The sequence below is a fragment of the Aethalodelphis obliquidens genome, unplaced genomic scaffold (genome assembly GCF_003676395.1).
Source record: "Aethalodelphis obliquidens isolate GAN/ISIS:26980383/991018 unplaced genomic scaffold, ASM367639v1 scaffold80, whole genome shotgun sequence".
Lineage (NCBI taxonomy): Eukaryota > Metazoa > Chordata > Mammalia > Artiodactyla > Delphinidae > Aethalodelphis > Aethalodelphis obliquidens.
Window position 1 is genome coordinate 2,247,229 of NW_020838024.1, and position 17,652 is coordinate 2,264,880.

Below are 17,652 nucleotides of genomic sequence, written 5' to 3' on the forward strand. Positions count from 1 at the left end.
TAGCTTCCCTGTTGTTTCATTTTATCTCATCTCATCACAATTTTTTAAAAAGAATCATGTTGGTGGGGTTCTTCTCATTTTTGCACTCTGTCTTCCTCCACCTTGTCCCATAGGCCTGGAGTATCTTATCTCATGTGAAACATTCTTTCCCTCATTTTTAGGACATCTTCAAAATCTACCTCAGGCAAGGCATTATCCCCTGTGAGAGAGGAGGTATGACTTTGAAGGTTTCCCTAACTGCTCTAGCCAATGGAACACATCTCCATACCTCTTGGGATGGAAAAAAATTGGAAATGACCCAAAACTCTCAAGAGATTAAGTCATCTTAATAATAATATGGGCTCTTCTGTTTCATTAACCATTTCCTCACTTCTCTTCCTTCTTCCTCCTCCCCAAATCCGCTAAAACACTAAAATCCAATTATAGCATCATCCAATTATAGTTAATCAAACTATTTTCCTTACTATTTAAAATCATGATTCTCTAAACGTATTAAAAGTTTATATTGTATTTCAATGATCAGTATCAGATTCTAGTAGTGGTTCAACATGTAGGTAGTGACCCTGTTCATACCAATGTATTGATATTTAGAGTAAGGTAAAGTATTGAAAAAAATAGTGTCCATGATTGCCAGATACCTCGCTGGGTTTGCCCCCAAATCTTGATACAATGGTAATGAGCTCTATGGGAACTGAAGCCATGACCTTCAACTTATAATTTCATGTGTATTTGAATCATATTATTCATAATTTTCATAATAAGCACTTAGTACCTGCTACGTTCTCATTTGTAACAATTTATAAGGCAGATTAAAAAACAAATAAGTAACTTTCTAAGGTCTTAGTTAACACCAAGTAAAGTGAAGGGGGAACTTGAACCCAGATCTTGTGTAACTGAATTTAACGTGCTTTCTCCCCCTGAGAAAACGAACTACAGTCCCACAAACAAGGAGGCCAATTTTGACTTTAACGCATGAACTTAGCTTCTTTTATCCTTGCCCTGGGTTTCTTGAAACCCAGGATTAATACCCACTTATGGGGGAGGCTCCACTCCAACACTTCACCATCATTAAAAATGGGCTAATCTGTTCTCAGTCCAAGTGGTCCCATCCCCCCAGGTTCATTCTCAGGTCTCCATCATATCTCAAAACATCTTGGCTTTCCTGTGCTTGAAATCATTTCTCCCAGAAGGGGCCCACTCTCTTTCCCACCATTGCCTGAGCTTGTCACCACTGAAGCCTGCAATTCTTCGGTGGGCGAGTGGTGTGGGCACAAAAGGCCGGATATCTCTGCTAGGGGTACCAGGCGGCAGTATTTTCTTCCTCCGAGATGCTTTCTTTCCCTCTCGCCTTCTATTCTGTGGTGCTGTTCCGTTCTCTCGCCAACTCTTCTCAGCTGCTCCTGCCCACTATTCCCGACCTATAGCTATTCAGAGAGAGCGCTAAGTGGTCAAGGCAGAGCACTGGAAACCAACGTGGCAGACAAAGGAGGAGGCTTAAATCTCCCTCCCTCCCACCATGGGTGAGGGATGGGGAAAATTATACCAGAATCCACAGCTACAGGGCCATCAGCTCCAGGAAACAAAGTTTATAGGTATTTTTTTTTAAAGAAATAAAGTTTAAAAAAAATGAAAACCGCTAAGAAAGTATTTTCTCCATATGCTCTAATTCTGAAATAGATGAAGACAAACATTGAGGCATTTTTTAGCAATGAGCCCAGGAGAATCAACAGTCAAATGAGAGGCCTCACCAACCTCTGCATATTGACCTTGTTCCTCTGAAAGAGGATAAAGCAGCAGCTCCGATCGTTTCAGCGGAAGAGGGAATGCGTGGGAGTATCTTCATTAACCGATTCTCCACGTAGGTCCTTCCCCTAAAAGGGGTCTGGTGTCCCACAGCGGGGCTGCCTGCCCACTTCTGCTCAGGGTACCCCAGCATCCCCTCTCCTCCTTCCAATTCTAACCACTCCCCTTTTCTCTGAGGCAGGCTTGTAAAACTAAAGGGACCACTAGAAGCAAAGCCACACACTGTCATCAGGGCAACAGCAGGATGGATGTGGACAATCTGTCACAACACCGGGCCTGAAAGAGAATAGCCTTGATGCTGGTGGAGTCAAGAAAATGGAGGAAGAGCTCTGGAAGGTGAAACTCCACATAAGCAAGCTGTCATTCTTCCTGTCTCTTACCCAGACTCTGTGACCATCTTCTTTCTCCCGCCTCCTGAAATTCCAGACAAAGCTCTACGCTAGAGATGACACGCGTCTGGGCACAAGGGTAAAGTACTAAATCACTTTGTAGAAAAGGGAACTCTGGTAGGAAGTGCCCTAAATGTTTGAGAAGGGAAAAGTTTGCATTGAGCCTTGTCACTTTAAAATACATGGAAGAGGGGCTTCCCTGGTGGCGCAGTGGTTGAGAGTCCGCCTGCCGATGCAGGGGACACGGGTTTGTGCCCCGGTCTGGGAAGATCCCACATGCCGCGGAACGGCTGGGCCCGTGAGCCATGGCCGCTGAGCCTGTGAGTCTGGAGGCTGTGCTCCGCAACGGGAGAGGCCGCAACAGTGAGAGGCCCGTGTACCGAAAGAAAAAAAAAAAAAAAAATATATATATATATATATATATAAGAAAAGGGCACTGTGGTGAGGGGGAAAGAGGTCCCTTGGGTATGTAGGTACTTGCGGGAGTATGTTATGACAACTATGTGTTCATCTAAATACGTATTTGAGAAACACATTCCAGAGCAAGTAGTAAAGATAATGATCTTGACTGGTCCCTTTTGCTTCATTTGATCTGGGCTTAGCTAAACCAGCTCCATTCAAGACATCCTGACATCTTTATTATGAAAACAATCTGTCATCAGAATTGAGATCCTCTTGAAACTCAGAGAAATACTGTATTGTCTATTGCTACAAATTCTGTGAGAGTTCTTCCAATTACAATGACATGTTTGTAAGTTTATATGTTTTGTAAATATTCAGTTAACTTTTGTGCTGGTTCACTAACTCACCAAATTCGCCCTCTGATCAATGGCACATATTCATCTAATTTCATGATAACTGTATGTTGTAGATATTGTTGACACCATTTGAAAGGTAAAGAGACGAGGCCAGAGATGTTAAGTAACTTGCCCAGTGTTGCACAGCTAGTAAACAGCAGTGGTAGGATTCGTACCCACAATCTCAAGGGAGTACCCTTTCCACTATACCTCAATTCTGATGGACAAGCTAGGAGTCACCCACATTTCACTTGCTTGTTATCCATGCTAACTTTCTTGCTTTTGAGTTCAATATTGAAATAAGCCACCTGACTGGAAGAAAATTTGACAAAGGGAGGTAACTGTGGAAAAACTCTGACCTTCCCCACCCTGAGGGGAAGTAACACTGGTCACTGGAAGGACTAGCCAGAGAGCTGATCAATCAGTTCAAATTCCTCTCTATTCCTAGAAAAACAGCCCAGAGCATGTTCTAATGGACGGTGGAGGGTCATGGATATTTGCTGACTGTGGGCACATGGTCTTACTTTCTTTTCTAAAAATCAACCTGTCAATAACTGGTCATCAAGAAACTAATCCATCATTCATTCCTGAAAACCTATTATATGTTTACCAATGAGTATGGCATCTAAGAAAGATTGAACAAGACATTTTCTACAATGTAAAAGATTTAGACTTTTCTTCAAAATACCTGGGTATTTTAGGCAGCAGTCACTCTGAAGAGAGAGGAAAGGAAGAGAAGAGAGTTTCTTGATACAAATGGGTCAATATGCATTTACCTGATTATTTAGGCAATCAGTTCAGCACAACAGATGTGCACCAAGTTCACGTTGTTGGGGTGGGGTGAGGAGGGAGTGTTTCCTAAATATGTGTATAGAACTCTCGAAGTCTATTGTAAATTAGATTTCTTCTGGTATAATATTGGTATGACTTCTCAGATAAATGAAATATGTATTCAGTCAAGTATGAAAGGGTAACATCAATAATGTCAAGTTCCCAAGGCTCTATTATTTGCATGGATTTTATTCTCCCATCAGCTAAAAATCTGTCTTATACATTAATGTGTCTCAGTCTATTCCCCCAATAACTCCTATTTCTGGTTTGAAATGTGAAATCTAAAGAAGAAGCGGTCTGTTATGAATTGTCTTTTTACTCGTCCTCGTGGTGTTTCATTGTTCTTCCAGGGCCACTGGATCAGCCCAGAGAGGACGGAAAAGGGGGGATGGCAACAGCTGATTCAAGAATATTGTTCTGTCTCAGTTGTTATTTTATTTTACATATACTCCTTCTCCACCATGGGCTTCTCAAACACTCATCTAATGAAAGCCGCCTGTTCTCAATCCTCCTAGAATTTCAAGATGGGCAAACTTACAAGGAAATCAAGGATGAGCTCTAGTATGTACCGTATTCATTTGAATAAAAGGTAATGATTTTTTTAAATAAGAAAGTTAAGCTCTAGAAATACAATATACTTCATATTTACAGACTGAAGAATGAGCTCTTGTGTCCTAAAGCAGCTGCCCATTTCTGGAGCAAGGGCACACTGGAACCCTCAGCAATGGACAGTGAACAGGAGAGCCACAAAGCTCCGAGGAAAGGCGGTGAGGGGGAGGGAGTGAGTGTGAAACAAATGACTTTAAATCTCTGTCTAAAACTATGCGAAGGTTTTTTTCACTGAAATATTGTCTCTGGCTTCTTTATAGACTAGATTGGAAAAAAAAAAGTTCTATGATTCTAGGGGTTCTGGAACAGAAGGCAAATCTTTAAAAGTTAGGTTAGAAACAGTATCATAAGGGGCTTCCCTGGTGGTGCAGTGGTTAAGAATCCTCCTACCAATGCAGGGGACACGAGTTTGAGCCCTGGTCCAGGAAGATCCCACATGCCGCGGAGCAACTAAGCCTGTGCACCACAACTACTGAGCCTGTGCTGTAGAGCCCATGAGCCACAACTACCGAGCCCGTGTGCTGCAACTATTGAAGCCCATGTGCCTAGAGCCCGTGCTCCGCAACAAGAGAAGCCACCGCCATGAGAAGCCTGCTCACCGCAACGAAGGGTAGCCCCTGCTCGCCGCAACTAGAGAAAGCCCGTGTGCAGCAACAAAAACCCAATGCGCCCAAAAAATAAAATAAATTAAATAAATAAATTTAAAAAAAACACAAAAAAGAAAGAATTCTTAAAAAAAAAACTATCATAATTTTGCATCACAATGAATACGCTGGTTATAACCTCAGAATTTCATCGAAGAGACAATATTTCAAACTACTTGAGGCCAACCTCAGGCATTTTTAGAAGCACATTCTTCTTCTTCTTTTTTTTTTTTAAATCTGGCTCTTTAATTACTTAATTAATTTATTTATTTTTGGCTGTGTTGAGTCTTCGTTTCTGTGTGAGGGCTTTCTCTAGTTGTGGCAAGCGAGGGCCACTCTTCATCGCGGTGTGCGGGCCTCTCACTATCGCGGCCTCTCTTGTTGCGGAGCACAGGCTCCAGACGCGCAGGCTCAGTAGTTGTGGCTCATGGGCCTAGTTGCTCCACGGCATGTGGGATCTTCCCAGACCAGGGCTCGAACCCGTGTGCCCTGAATTAGCAGGCAGATTCTCAACCACTGTGCCACCAGGGAAGCCCCATAGAAGCACATTCTTCTTAAAAAATGGTGGTGCAGTGATTAAGAGTTCCGGCCCTGAAGTTAGAATACCTGGATTCCACTTCTAGCTCTGGTAGCACGTGACCTCTGTAAGCCTCAGTTTCCTCATCTGTAGAATGGGAATAAGGAAAGCTCTCTCACAGGGTTTTCATGACATTAAAGGGACTTCTGTACAGAAAGCACTTAGCATAGTGCTTGGCACATAGTAAGCATTCAAGAAACGTTAGCTGTTATTATTATTAACTAATCAGATAAATAATAAGCTACTCTCTAAGTGTTATTTGACCTGTCTGAGCCTCCATTTCACCTAGACAAGAAGATAATAATACCCACATTGCAAGTGTAGGGAAAACTTACGTAAAGAATCTGTACAAAATAGGTCCTTGATAAATGTTAGTTATGATTATTATATGACTCCCTCTACTAGAATTTTAGTGCCAAGAGAGCAGAACCATATGTCTCATTCATTGATGTAGCCTCCTTGCCCCAAACAGTGTCTGCACAGGAAGGCGCCCAGTAAATGTTTGTTGAATAGTCATTCTTACCACCACTGCGGCTGTTATGCCCGAAGGAGGCCACACACTTTTTAAAAAAGCATTTAGATTAGGCTCCTGTTCAAATGGCGAGCACTAAAGTTGCTCTTGTTTAAAGCGCTCTGCAATGCGGACTCACCAATTTTCATTGCTCTTCTCGCCAATTAATCCAAAATAGTGAGGTTCCTTCTATCTTGAAGAAGGAGAGACAGACCTTGTGGGGAGCGACCCGGTATCACCTGGAGCTTTATCTCCAGAGCTGGGAGGTCATCAGAGCAGGGCAGGAGGGCCGGGAGGCTGGCACAGCTCCATGCAGAGAAGGGAATGGAAGAGGGGGTGGGGTTTAACACGTGCTTAAGTGGGTCACGGCTAGTATTTTTATCCATTAATGAAAGAGGATAGAAAACAATAGAGTGCATACATGGGGTAAAGGTATTGTTTTGTGAAACTTTTTTCAGCTCTGTGTGTGTATGTCCGTGTGTAGCCAGGTCACAGTGTAAAATACATTTGTGGGTTCTGGTAAAAAAAAAAAAAAAGAAAAAAAGGTTTGCAAACACTGGTATCTACCCCCTTTCAGTTAATAGTAGAGGCTTTAACAAGGAGCCACAAGCTATGGGCTTCCTTTCCTCTCACCTTGCTTCTGATGCCCTCGGGCTGCCCACCCACCATACCCAAGACCTCATTCCATCTCGCTAGCGGGGACCTAGGACAGGACGGTGCTGATTTCTGGAATCTGGTCAACTCATTTGAACAGAAATTCTACAGACATTGTAACAAGGGAAAAAGTTTTAGAAAAGGTTTGTTTCGTGGAATATTGAGCAAAGAAAATTCTTTTACTTTAATTCGTGATTCTTTTAATCAGTGATTCTTAGTGAAGAGAGTTAAACCATCTCCACAAAGAGCTGAGAATGATTTTGTGGAATTCACAGTCAATTAAATCACAAGTATTCTCACATGGGTTTTCACCCTGGCCAACTTTTACTTCCCGTTATGGCTGTTCACAGTCTCACAGAACTTGGCATTTCATTCACCTATAACACCACTTAGTTTTATGAAGTTATACTGCATGAGAACGACAAGGAAGCTTCCTTACAAATTTACCACTTGTGATGGCGTTTGTCAGGCAAGTTGATTTTTTAACTTGACCCTTACAACTTGTCAATGAGTCTTTTTTTGAGCTCTAGTGTACATTAGTAGAATGCAGTGTGGAAAGGTAAAAGGGAAACTTCCTCTTTCAAAAGAGTGTTAAATAGAAAAGCTAGCAGAGCAGACACTAGTATCATTGGCAGAAAAAGTCCTATCATAAATCACCTTTTATTCTCAGTCTGGTAGGACTGAGCAAACGATCCCTTTTCCCTGGCCATAGACATCCTTGAAAATGAACTTTCACAGAAGGAAGCAGTGAGGGGAAGCAGAGGCCCAGCTTCAACGGCTGCTACCTCTCATGTCCAAGAGCTTCTGGGTCCTTCCCCTTAACCTTTGGCGGGGGGTGGGCAGGGAGGGGGACTGCTTCTCCGGGGTACCAGCTGGTGAAGCCCTCTGAGTGGTCAAGCTTTGCTCTTCTCTACACTGGCCTTAACCATCCAATAGCCTCATCACAGCCTGACACAGCCCTACCATGAATGGTTCCAGTAACGCGGGAACCTACCGCATTGACCCCCTCTCTCTCTCAGCAAGGTCTCAGGAAACTCTCAGAAGGGCCAGCTCTGAGTTTCACGTCTCACAGCCCATCGCTGCTGGCGCGAGCCCCACGGAGAGGTGACCGTTCACCCCACACACTAGCCCATCCTTCGCTCACGGTATTGGAATGTGCCACACAATATGCTTTTTTTGAAGAGGAAGCAGGGAGTCGTTCATCTTCTTTATGTGCGCTAAGCAGAGCAAGAGGGAGAGGCGAGTGGGACCCACGATGAGCTGGGGAGTAGTGATTAGTAACAGCTGACAGCCTCAGACCGAGACCCTTTCTTTGGTTACCTCATTGTGCAGCAGCTGAGCACAAAGGAATGACTGTCTTCTCGCCAAGACTTAGAAACCCAGGACCACAGAAAATAGCAGCTAAAAGAAAAAGCGTGGGTTGGGTGGTTAGGGCAAGGGCCGATCAGACGACTCTTGGTTATACCTGTGAAGCCTGGCTTTGAAAAGAGACCCCTGTGATGTGGAAAGTCATACCCACAGGCAGTGGACCTTCAACCAGCCCCCGCCAGGAGCACTGATGTGAATGGGGAAAGTAGGTGACTTCACTCACAACAGAAAGAGCACGCAGAGAGCAGCAAATTGCTCTGGTTTAATGAGAGGAAGTTCTTTGAGGGCCAGAGCTCCAGCCCCCTCTGCCTTTGCAAAAGAATCACGATTTACAACCAACCACCGGATGAGTTGTTTGCGATTTCCGTAACAGCCCTCTTTACTTGGGGTTGTCTAACTTGCCACGGAAAGGACCTTTATGTTCTGGGCCTCATGCAACTTTCTTAAGAAGGTGGTGATCAAAACAGCACGTTTTCTAAAATAGCTAGTGGGAAGCAGCCGCATAGCACAGGGAGATCAACCCTAGAGGGGTGCGATAGGGAGGGTGGGAGGGAGACACAAGAGGGAGGGGATATGGGGATACATGTATGCATATCTGATTTACTTTGTTATACAGCAAAAACTAACACACCATCATAATGCAATTATACTCCAATAAAGATGTTAAAAAAAAAAAAAGCACATTTCTAGCTGGCAGGATGCTGAATGGGACTGAGTTCTACCACTGGGCCAGACTTGTCCCAAGTTAATCAAAGGGCATCATGAGTTGACTGCAGAACATGTCAGACTCAAGGGGTGCTCTATTCTTCCCATGGAAGGCCTGTCCCTTGCAGGAAAAAAAGGAATTGAAAGCCTCATAGAAACTGAAAGCGACATATGGACATTAAAACCCAAATCCATCTGGCCCAGATTCCCAGAACAGTTGAAGCAGGAGTGTGACTCCAGGCCTTGAGGAGGCTGGGAAGCAGCAGAGATTCCTGGGACCAAAAGTGTCGTACAAACTATGAGACCCAAGGTCCACCCCACCCCTCCAATTCCTTGCCATCAAAAGATTCTGGAACCATAACCCAACCTGAAAACTCTGCAATGAACTGAGGTTAAGTTCTGTTGCCTGAAACTGAAATTAAGATATTTTTAAAAGGTATATTTCTTAAAAAAAAAAAAAAGAAAGAAATAGTTGAGAGTAAAACATGTTCACCTCAGCTATTTTCTGAATTAAATCCAGAATACAGAATCTTATATACTACATAAAAGAATAAATTTAAAAAAATTCAAGTCCACATAGTATGAGTGTGTTTTGTGCTTGGTAGTTGCAATCATCGTTGCTTTTGTTGTGGTCATCCATTTACAATGCTTGGTGTCAGTTTATTTATCTCTTGTAAAAATAAAATACAGTGTGTGTGAGTGAAAAAAAAAAATTCAAGTCCATGTTTCGACCAGTTAAGAGAGTGTACAGAATTAAGTCTTTGGGGATAGAGTTGGGGTTGAGGAGAAGAGGATGCTAGTGGAGATAAGAGAGTTGAGGAATGACAGATAAGAAAGGGGAGAGAGAAAAGAGCAGAAGGAAAGGGAGACTTAAAGCAGAGGCGTATGGGATGGGGAAACAGTTCAGAAGGTGATTTTATCTCAGTCAGCATATTTCTTGGTACGGCCAACACACCTCCTTTCAGTTCTGATTAGTTTGCTCAGCACTTAAAAGTTCATCAATTGTTCTTATCTAATCTATAAAGGAATAGTTGCACCCAGGGAGTGGGAGATTATGCCCCCAACTACCTGACCCTAACAATAAAGCAGTATCACTTCGCAGAGTGAAAAAGACCGTGAACTCTAGAATTGGTTGGCTTCTCTCATCTCTGCCTTACATAAGTCAGAGAACATTCCCTCCTTGGAACAGGAAAAGCTGCATTTTTGCCCCCAGGGCCAAGGGCGACAATGGAATTGAATTATTCCTGATATATTCCGCTAGAAGTGGTGCAACACTTTACAGCTTTTTTCCTTCTACACAAAGAAGTTAGTTTTGCAGCATCAGTTTCATATTTTGATGTTTTTTTCCATGGGGTATTTAGGAATTCCAAAAAATTCTCCGAAGAAAACTACAGGCAGCCCCTTATATCGAATTTCGCTTATCTTGAGTAGACTTCAAGGAGCTGGAGGATGTCAAAGAAAAGATGTGGAAATGACATTTGGTTGATTTTGAGACTGACGGTGCATGCGTTGGATTGGTAATATTATTCTTTAACTTGGGATTTAGGGAGAGGGTGGGTAACCATACAGTCACCAGTGTTTGGAAAAAAACACAACTAGTGGATGGGCACATTGGAGTAAAATTTGGTAACACAGAATGGCAAAGAGAGAGGGGGAGGGAGAGAGAGAGAGAATATGAACTGGGGACATTGTCTTTAACAAGGAATACGGGATAAAAGATTTATAAATAAGGTAAAGAAAAGCAGGTACAAAACATTGATTTCAAATGACTAATTCAAATGACTATGACTGCCCCATCACAAATAATGGAAAGTGGCAGTAAGGAAGTGAAGTTATATTAAGGGTAACTTACTTCTTTTGAAAGTGGCTATACTAATTGCTTTCATAGTTAAAAATTTCTCACTTACGTGTTCACTCACATTTCATTAAGGACCTTCTCAATGCTCTGGCCAAAGACATGATCATTAAGGCCCTCATGTATTTAGTAAGAAGTAAGACTTAAAAATATATTATTGTGAGACAGCCCTGAACAAATGAAATGCATAAAATTATCCAGCAGAATGATTTGAGATGGAATTGGGAGGAAAATAGGGAAATTTTTGGCATATCCTGGAAGGAGATGATTGTAATAAACTGAAAGGTTTGCTTGATTTGAATCCTGGCTTCCTTACTTATTAGCTTGTGACTGGTCAAGATATGCAACCTCTCTGTGTCTCAGTAAATGAGGGATAATAATAGGATTTACTTCATAAGATTGTTCTGAGAATTAAATAAATTCAGCATGTGATGCCTTAGAACAACATCTGGCACATATCTTAGCCATGATGATGGTCATTTTTTTTTGTTTGTTTTTAAAAAATATTTTAGGTCTGAAAGACTCCTTGGAACACTACTGTAAAATGTGAGATCTCAGTAGGTAAAATTAGACCTTATATTTCTAGGCACATGCTAAGTGCTTTATCTGATTTAATCCTCTCACATGACTTGTGTGGTTGGGACTTAACAATGGTCAATAACCATTTACAGATTAGGAAACGGGGAGGTGACACCACGTGCTCTGATCACACAGCAAGTAAGCGGCTGTTGTTGGCATTTCAACTCAAATCTTTCTACCCCCAGAACTGCCCTGGAGATTCTTTGTAAAATAAAGTCTTCTCTACACTGGACTTGTATCAATTGTTGACTTGCATTTGGTTCGTCTAATGGGGAATTCTGACAAAAATCTGTTAAATTCGTATTTGAAAGGATGCCTTACATCATAGTAAAAAAGTCTTGGTGCACATGCTGAAAAGTAAAGCAGTGATGATGACTGGCTACTGTCAAAGCAGTGGGCAGCCTGCACTAGAATTAGTCCGATACCTTGTTGAACTGGAGAGTCATAACATGCCAGCTTTATTCAGAAGTTGATATACTAACAGATATCCTAAATCAAAGAGAAAAAAGAAACCTCAACCATGGGTAACTGCACATTGCAAAGGCCTTTGGGTAATTCCTGGAACTCCCAGGTCTCTTGGTGAAGCTGCAGTATCCCCTCCACCCCATACCCTTTGGAGTGGCAGTTATCAAACCTTCTCTGACCCCATCCACGATGGCACTCACCACCTCCTAGGCTAACTCTTCATTGTGGGGCAGCTTTGATTTTTAAAAACCGGTGCTTAAAAAGAACTGAAATCTGGTTCTTTATATTGCCCCTGAGATACATTTTTGCTTCTGGAGGAACACAGAACAAGTCTGGTCCACATTTATCAGAGAGACCTCGGTCTTCTTTTCTCCAGACTAAATACACATCATTTCTCCAACTGATCCTCATGTATCACTGTTTTCAGAGGTTCATCAACCTGTAATCCTTCCCACTGACTACCGATCGGGGCCCTCATGCTCTGATCCAAACCTTCTTTTCTCAGCTTCATTTCCTCCGAGGGCCGATTCTACCGTATTCTTCTGGGCAACCTAGACTACTCAGTATTCCCTAGACACGACTTGAGTTTTCCTGTCTCTGCATCTTTGCTTTTAAGGCTTCTTCTGCTCTTGTCCTCATTTCCTGTGGAAATCCTCCCGCCGGTCCAGCTCCTGAATTCCCAGAGCACTCTTTTTGTGCTTCTCGGCTTCAGAGCCGGCTTTGTTTTACAGTCATGTCTGTACCTGTTGGACTCTCCATTAATATTTTCAACTCCTTGAGGCTAGAGACTGGTAATGTCTCTTCACATCTTTATTCTGCACAGCGGTTAGCACATCACCTGCCCCAAATAGCTGTCCAATAAATGTGTCTTGGATGGGATTCAACACCCTCTTAGTAGATACCCGGCTTTGTCAAAGGTGCTCCCGAATGTGCTTGGCACGAAACAAATACTCCCAAGGCGTTGTGACCACTGCAGAGTACAGTGAACTATTTTCCTAATTCTACCGAGGAAGCACACGACTATGTTCATTCATTTTTAGCTACCACATCCTACTGTTGGTTCACATTAAGCTTTTAGTCACATTAACGGCTGCCAAGCTCAGTCGCTCCCCATCCTGTGATTGAATCTTTTGAATCTAAAAGCAGAAATGTGCATTTATCCTCTGCTCAACTTCATTTTGTTGGTTTCCATGCAGCACTGCAGCCCATTGAAGTCATTTTGACTCGTGCTCAGAGGCATATGCGGTTGAAGCCATTCTTTGGGGGCTTATATCATCTCAAAACACAGTGTAGGTGCCTTCTGGGTCTTTAAGTTGTTGATAAAAAAAAAAAAGGAACAGGACAGTGTTTTTTTTATAAGTACACTAGGGTACTTTACCAGGTATCTTTCCAGGTTGCCGTGGAGCCTCAAACACTCTTTAGATATAAATGTTCAGTCAGTTTCAAGTCCAGACCACCGTTTCATTAGGTTCTATTTTATTGTCAGAGGTATTATAGAAGACTTTAAAATTTCAGAATAACCAAAATAAATTGTATCAGGAATTCCACAGCCAAATGTTATTATAGGAAGGGAGTATTTTTAAAACATAAAGAGATTCCTTGTAGTATAGGGAACTGTCACAAGATGTTTTGTGAGAATACAGTAAGCCTGACTTTGTAACTTTAGGAAATAACTCTCTTTTCCTAAAAGAACCAGTAGTATCAATCTAGAAAATTATACACTGATAAATATTTTTCTCTATTAAATGGGAATGTAATGTCATTGGGTAGATACGTAAATATGTCAAGGATTAATACAAACATAAGTTTTTCAGGACTTCCCTGGTGGTGTAGTGGTTAAGAGTCTGCATGCCAGTGCAGGGGACATGGGTTCGAGCCCTGGTCCAGGAGGATCCCACATGCTGCAGAGCAACTGAGCCCACGTGCCACAACTACTGAGCCCACATGCCGAAACTGCTGATCCCGAGTGCTGCAACTACTGAAGCCCATGCACCTAGAGCCCGTGCTCTGCAACAAAAGAAGCCACCACAATGAGAAACCCGTGCACTGCAACGAAGAGTAGCGCCCACTTGCCGCAACTAGAGAGAAAGCCCGAGTGTAGCAACGAAGACCCAACGCAGCCAAAAATAAATAAAATTTACAAACAAAACAAAAAACGTAAGTTATTCATATGAGAAAGAAATAACATAATAATTATTTTAGGCTTCAGGAAAGTTCACTGGATAACTCATTGGCAAACAATTCTGAATGCGTTACACTGATCACTAAAAAGTCCATTTTTTAAGTGTATGCCTTTAATTCATCTTTACTTTTACTCCTTCCACCAGTAACATATCAGCTTGTGGTTTTCCAGGTTGTAGACCTCAGTTCTGAACATACCTAATGGTCTGTATTTATTGCTCTATGTCCAGTGGCTATCACAGTAGGGATCCAATAGATATTTTGTTGAACGAACGATGAGTGACAAAGTCTGCAAATTCAGCAGGTAGGAATAACTAAGCCACTGTACTCAATTCACAAATCAATGAGTTATTTATGTAATATCTACTATAACTCGTCACTGTAACTAGGGCTGAGATGCAAATGTCCAAACAGTAGTTCCTATTCTCAAGGAGTTCTTTCGTTGGGTAGACAAGTCATATTCTCACCAAATAATCAAATGATCAACCACACGTGACATAAAAACTTAAGTGTACAAGTATGGGAAAATTGTGAAGAATATTTAGCTCATGTGGAGAAAAGACTTTATCATAGGCAGTAAAATTAAGGCAACAAATGCCCTTGAGCATTATAAATCAATCCAGTACAAATCTAGCGGCCACACCGCATGACACTACAGAGAGGGGGCTTTTGTGACAAATAGATCTGAGTTTGAACACAGGTTTGGCCACTTGCTGCCAGGGACACCTTGGGAAGTTTCCTCATCTGAAAATGGGGATAATAATAATGATCTTGCAGAAGGAATAACAAGTATGTGTGTTCAATGCCCAGCATGTCTTTTATACTCAGTAACTGCTAGCAATTAATATGCAGGTGAAATTTTAAAAGTCACTGACCAATCAAAGAATAAATCTTCAGTCAAGATCATCACTTCACCATTTTAAGGTAGAAGAGGGTAAACATGATCTGAATGGCAATACCAGTGTTCTCATATGTTTTCATCTTCAGATGTAAATCACACATTATTTAGCCAATTTTTGAGGAATTACCATGTGCCAGGCTCTGTCCCAGACTAAGTAAACCATGTAGCACTGTCTCTAATTTGCACACATCTCAATGCTATGGAAACTTGATTGTAGAGAACACAGTCCCATGGGAGAATCTGCAAACACCCTTGGAAACCAAATCTGTTATCAAAAAGCCAAAATTAAATGCTTAAAACTGGGGCTAGGTCATGGCTAAGGAAAGTGAGTCCAAGAAACCAAGAGGCTCAGTAATGTACAAAGTGACACCACTAGTTAGCGGTGAGGCTAGGACAGAACAAAAGCTCCACCACGAACTTTGCAAAGTAGTTTAAAGCTTTGTGTTAGCACACCAAACCGGTTAAGTTTACAACAAATAAAGTTTTCCCAGTCCTGGAAGGTCATGAGCTTTTTTGGCGAATGGGTTTTTTATTCTAACGTAGAAAGTAAAGGGACTTTAATGGTTTACTCAGGGTCATCTACGAGCAGTTTCCTTGCTCGGAAATATTGACAAGCTGCAGCGAGCATGTCTTAGGAAGTAGCAAATCAGCTGAAAGGAGGTGGAGTAACACACAACATGATTTCTGAAACTGGCTTCCAATTAGTGACAGCCCAGGCATGGGTCACTGATGAGGCCCGCGCCAAGGCTGGGGAAATGATCCTCTCTGGTCAGACGCGAGATGCACAAGCAAGGAAGGGCCTTTCACCGAATACTCTCCGCAAGGAAGCCAAAGGGCATTTGAACTTGATGTTTACAGTATCAAAGCAGAATCCAAAAGTGGCTGTAATCACTAACATCAGTCCCGTGCCTGCAATTCACACAGAGTACCCTCACAGCCACGATCTCAGCTGAGCTCACCTCAGGGTCCCCCCACGTGGCATGGACAACAAATATTTCTATTACTATCACTACCGTTATTTCCACTCCATTGGTAAGCCTTGAATGCCAAAGCAAAGACTTCCCCCATAGCTAAACAGTGCTGAAAAACTAGTCTGGTATGAAAACTAGTCTGAGAGTTCCAAAGTTTGTGTTCTTAAGAAGCAAACAGGGATTACCACGGATACATGCAGCCGGAGGGAGCCTCCTCTCCTTTGATCCTATACTCTGCACCGCTCAGTTGGCCCCTCTTCAAGTTTTCAGAATTAAACATCTCATCTCTCCACAGAGCAAGGACATCCAGAGCCCGGAGTCCCTGTTTAACAGCTCTGTGACTTCCTTCTTCAGCACCTAACACAGCTGACGGGAGGAGCTCAATACTGAATGAACTAACAACCTCACCTAGACAGTAGCCAAGGTGCATGACTCAGAGCACAAAAGCAGTGAGGACACGGAAGGGAATGAAGCGTAAAAACATATGGTAGATGCTGTCAGGACCTATTTGCCGAGTATCCAGTGAAAGCACAGAGTCAGACGAGGTTTGACAGGGAAAATAAAGGAAGTAGTAGAGCCCGTGCTCCCTGAGAAGTGTATCGACAGCCTCGCTGAGGCCGCAGCACGTGAAAATGCCTCATGAGGGCTTGTGGGATAACTTCCAGATGAGTAGAGATGTAAAATATTTCAAGTAGGGAGATAAACGCGTAAAGAAGGGGAACAGAATAACCATTCACTGGGAATCAGCACACAGGATACACAAACGTGCTCCTTAATCCTCCACCGAGTGTTTGGAAGCATGAGAACATTTCCACTGGCTTATCCAATGCACTGAGGGTTTTCTGTCTGCACAAAGTTTTCTTTACGCTCCTGGAGGGGCATAGGAACCGCTTCCGAGAAAGATTCTGACATTGAAGCTGATTAAGAAGGAAACAGGAACATTCTGCTTTTTCCTTGGCGAACCATCCTTGGCTCATTTGAAAGAAATTTATTGAGCACTTATTGTATGCCAGGCGCAGAGCTACAGACAGAGCTCCAACCCAGGGCTGGTCTTAATGCTCACAGGCTGGCAGGCAGAGCAGTGCTGGGGGAAACATGTTCTGGCAGAAGAAAAGAGGAGCACTGTGGAAGGGGAGCTGGGGAACTGTGATAACCTGTAAGATGGGGTCCTGGCAATGCTTGCCTTTGCTGTCAGGACAACTGGAAAAGCACATTTAGAAAGAAGGAGCAATTTTAGTGCCAAATCAGATCTGCCTGTGCATGTTTACCAGATTGGACTCTGACAGCCAAGGATATAGCAGTGATGTCGTCAGAACTAATAAAATAGGTTAAGAGAGCTCACGAGGGCTAAGTGCGGAGTCAGGTTAGGTATTTCTGTGAACGCTGGAGCACATCGAAGGCATACAGGCTGTTGAAATTCTAATTGGGAGACATGAAATAACCCAAAATTTGAAAACTAGTACCCCTCCCCATGCTGCCAAACACCTAGCATCTGTTCAAATCTATTATAAACCATTTCCTCAGGGAGGAAGTGAAAGAATTGCATGTAGCTGCCGAGAAGTGTGCTAGCGGGGGATGCCGCTTCCACGCTGTAAACTTATGTGTGAACTTATTCATTAAGGAATGCCATTACTGACCACGGACCTGCTGCAAAATGGACGAGGAGTTCAGTCACAGAGCACATGTGAGGTCAATGCCCCAAAGACATCATAAAACAACTTAGGAAGTACGTCTTAGAAAATGCATTAAAAAGCAAACTAGCAAATTAATCTCACATTTGGTTTGTGAAGCTGTAGCTATGCTCTCCAGTGG

The 17,652-nt window shown here is 42.6% G+C and overlaps 1 protein-coding gene across 4 annotated transcripts in view; it reads right to left on the bottom strand.

Moving 5' to 3' along the window:
- Window positions 1-17,652, bottom strand: part of SLC1A3 (solute carrier family 1 member 3) — a 75,082-nt gene that overhangs the window by 18,109 nt on the left and 39,321 nt on the right. The window lies entirely within an intron of this gene.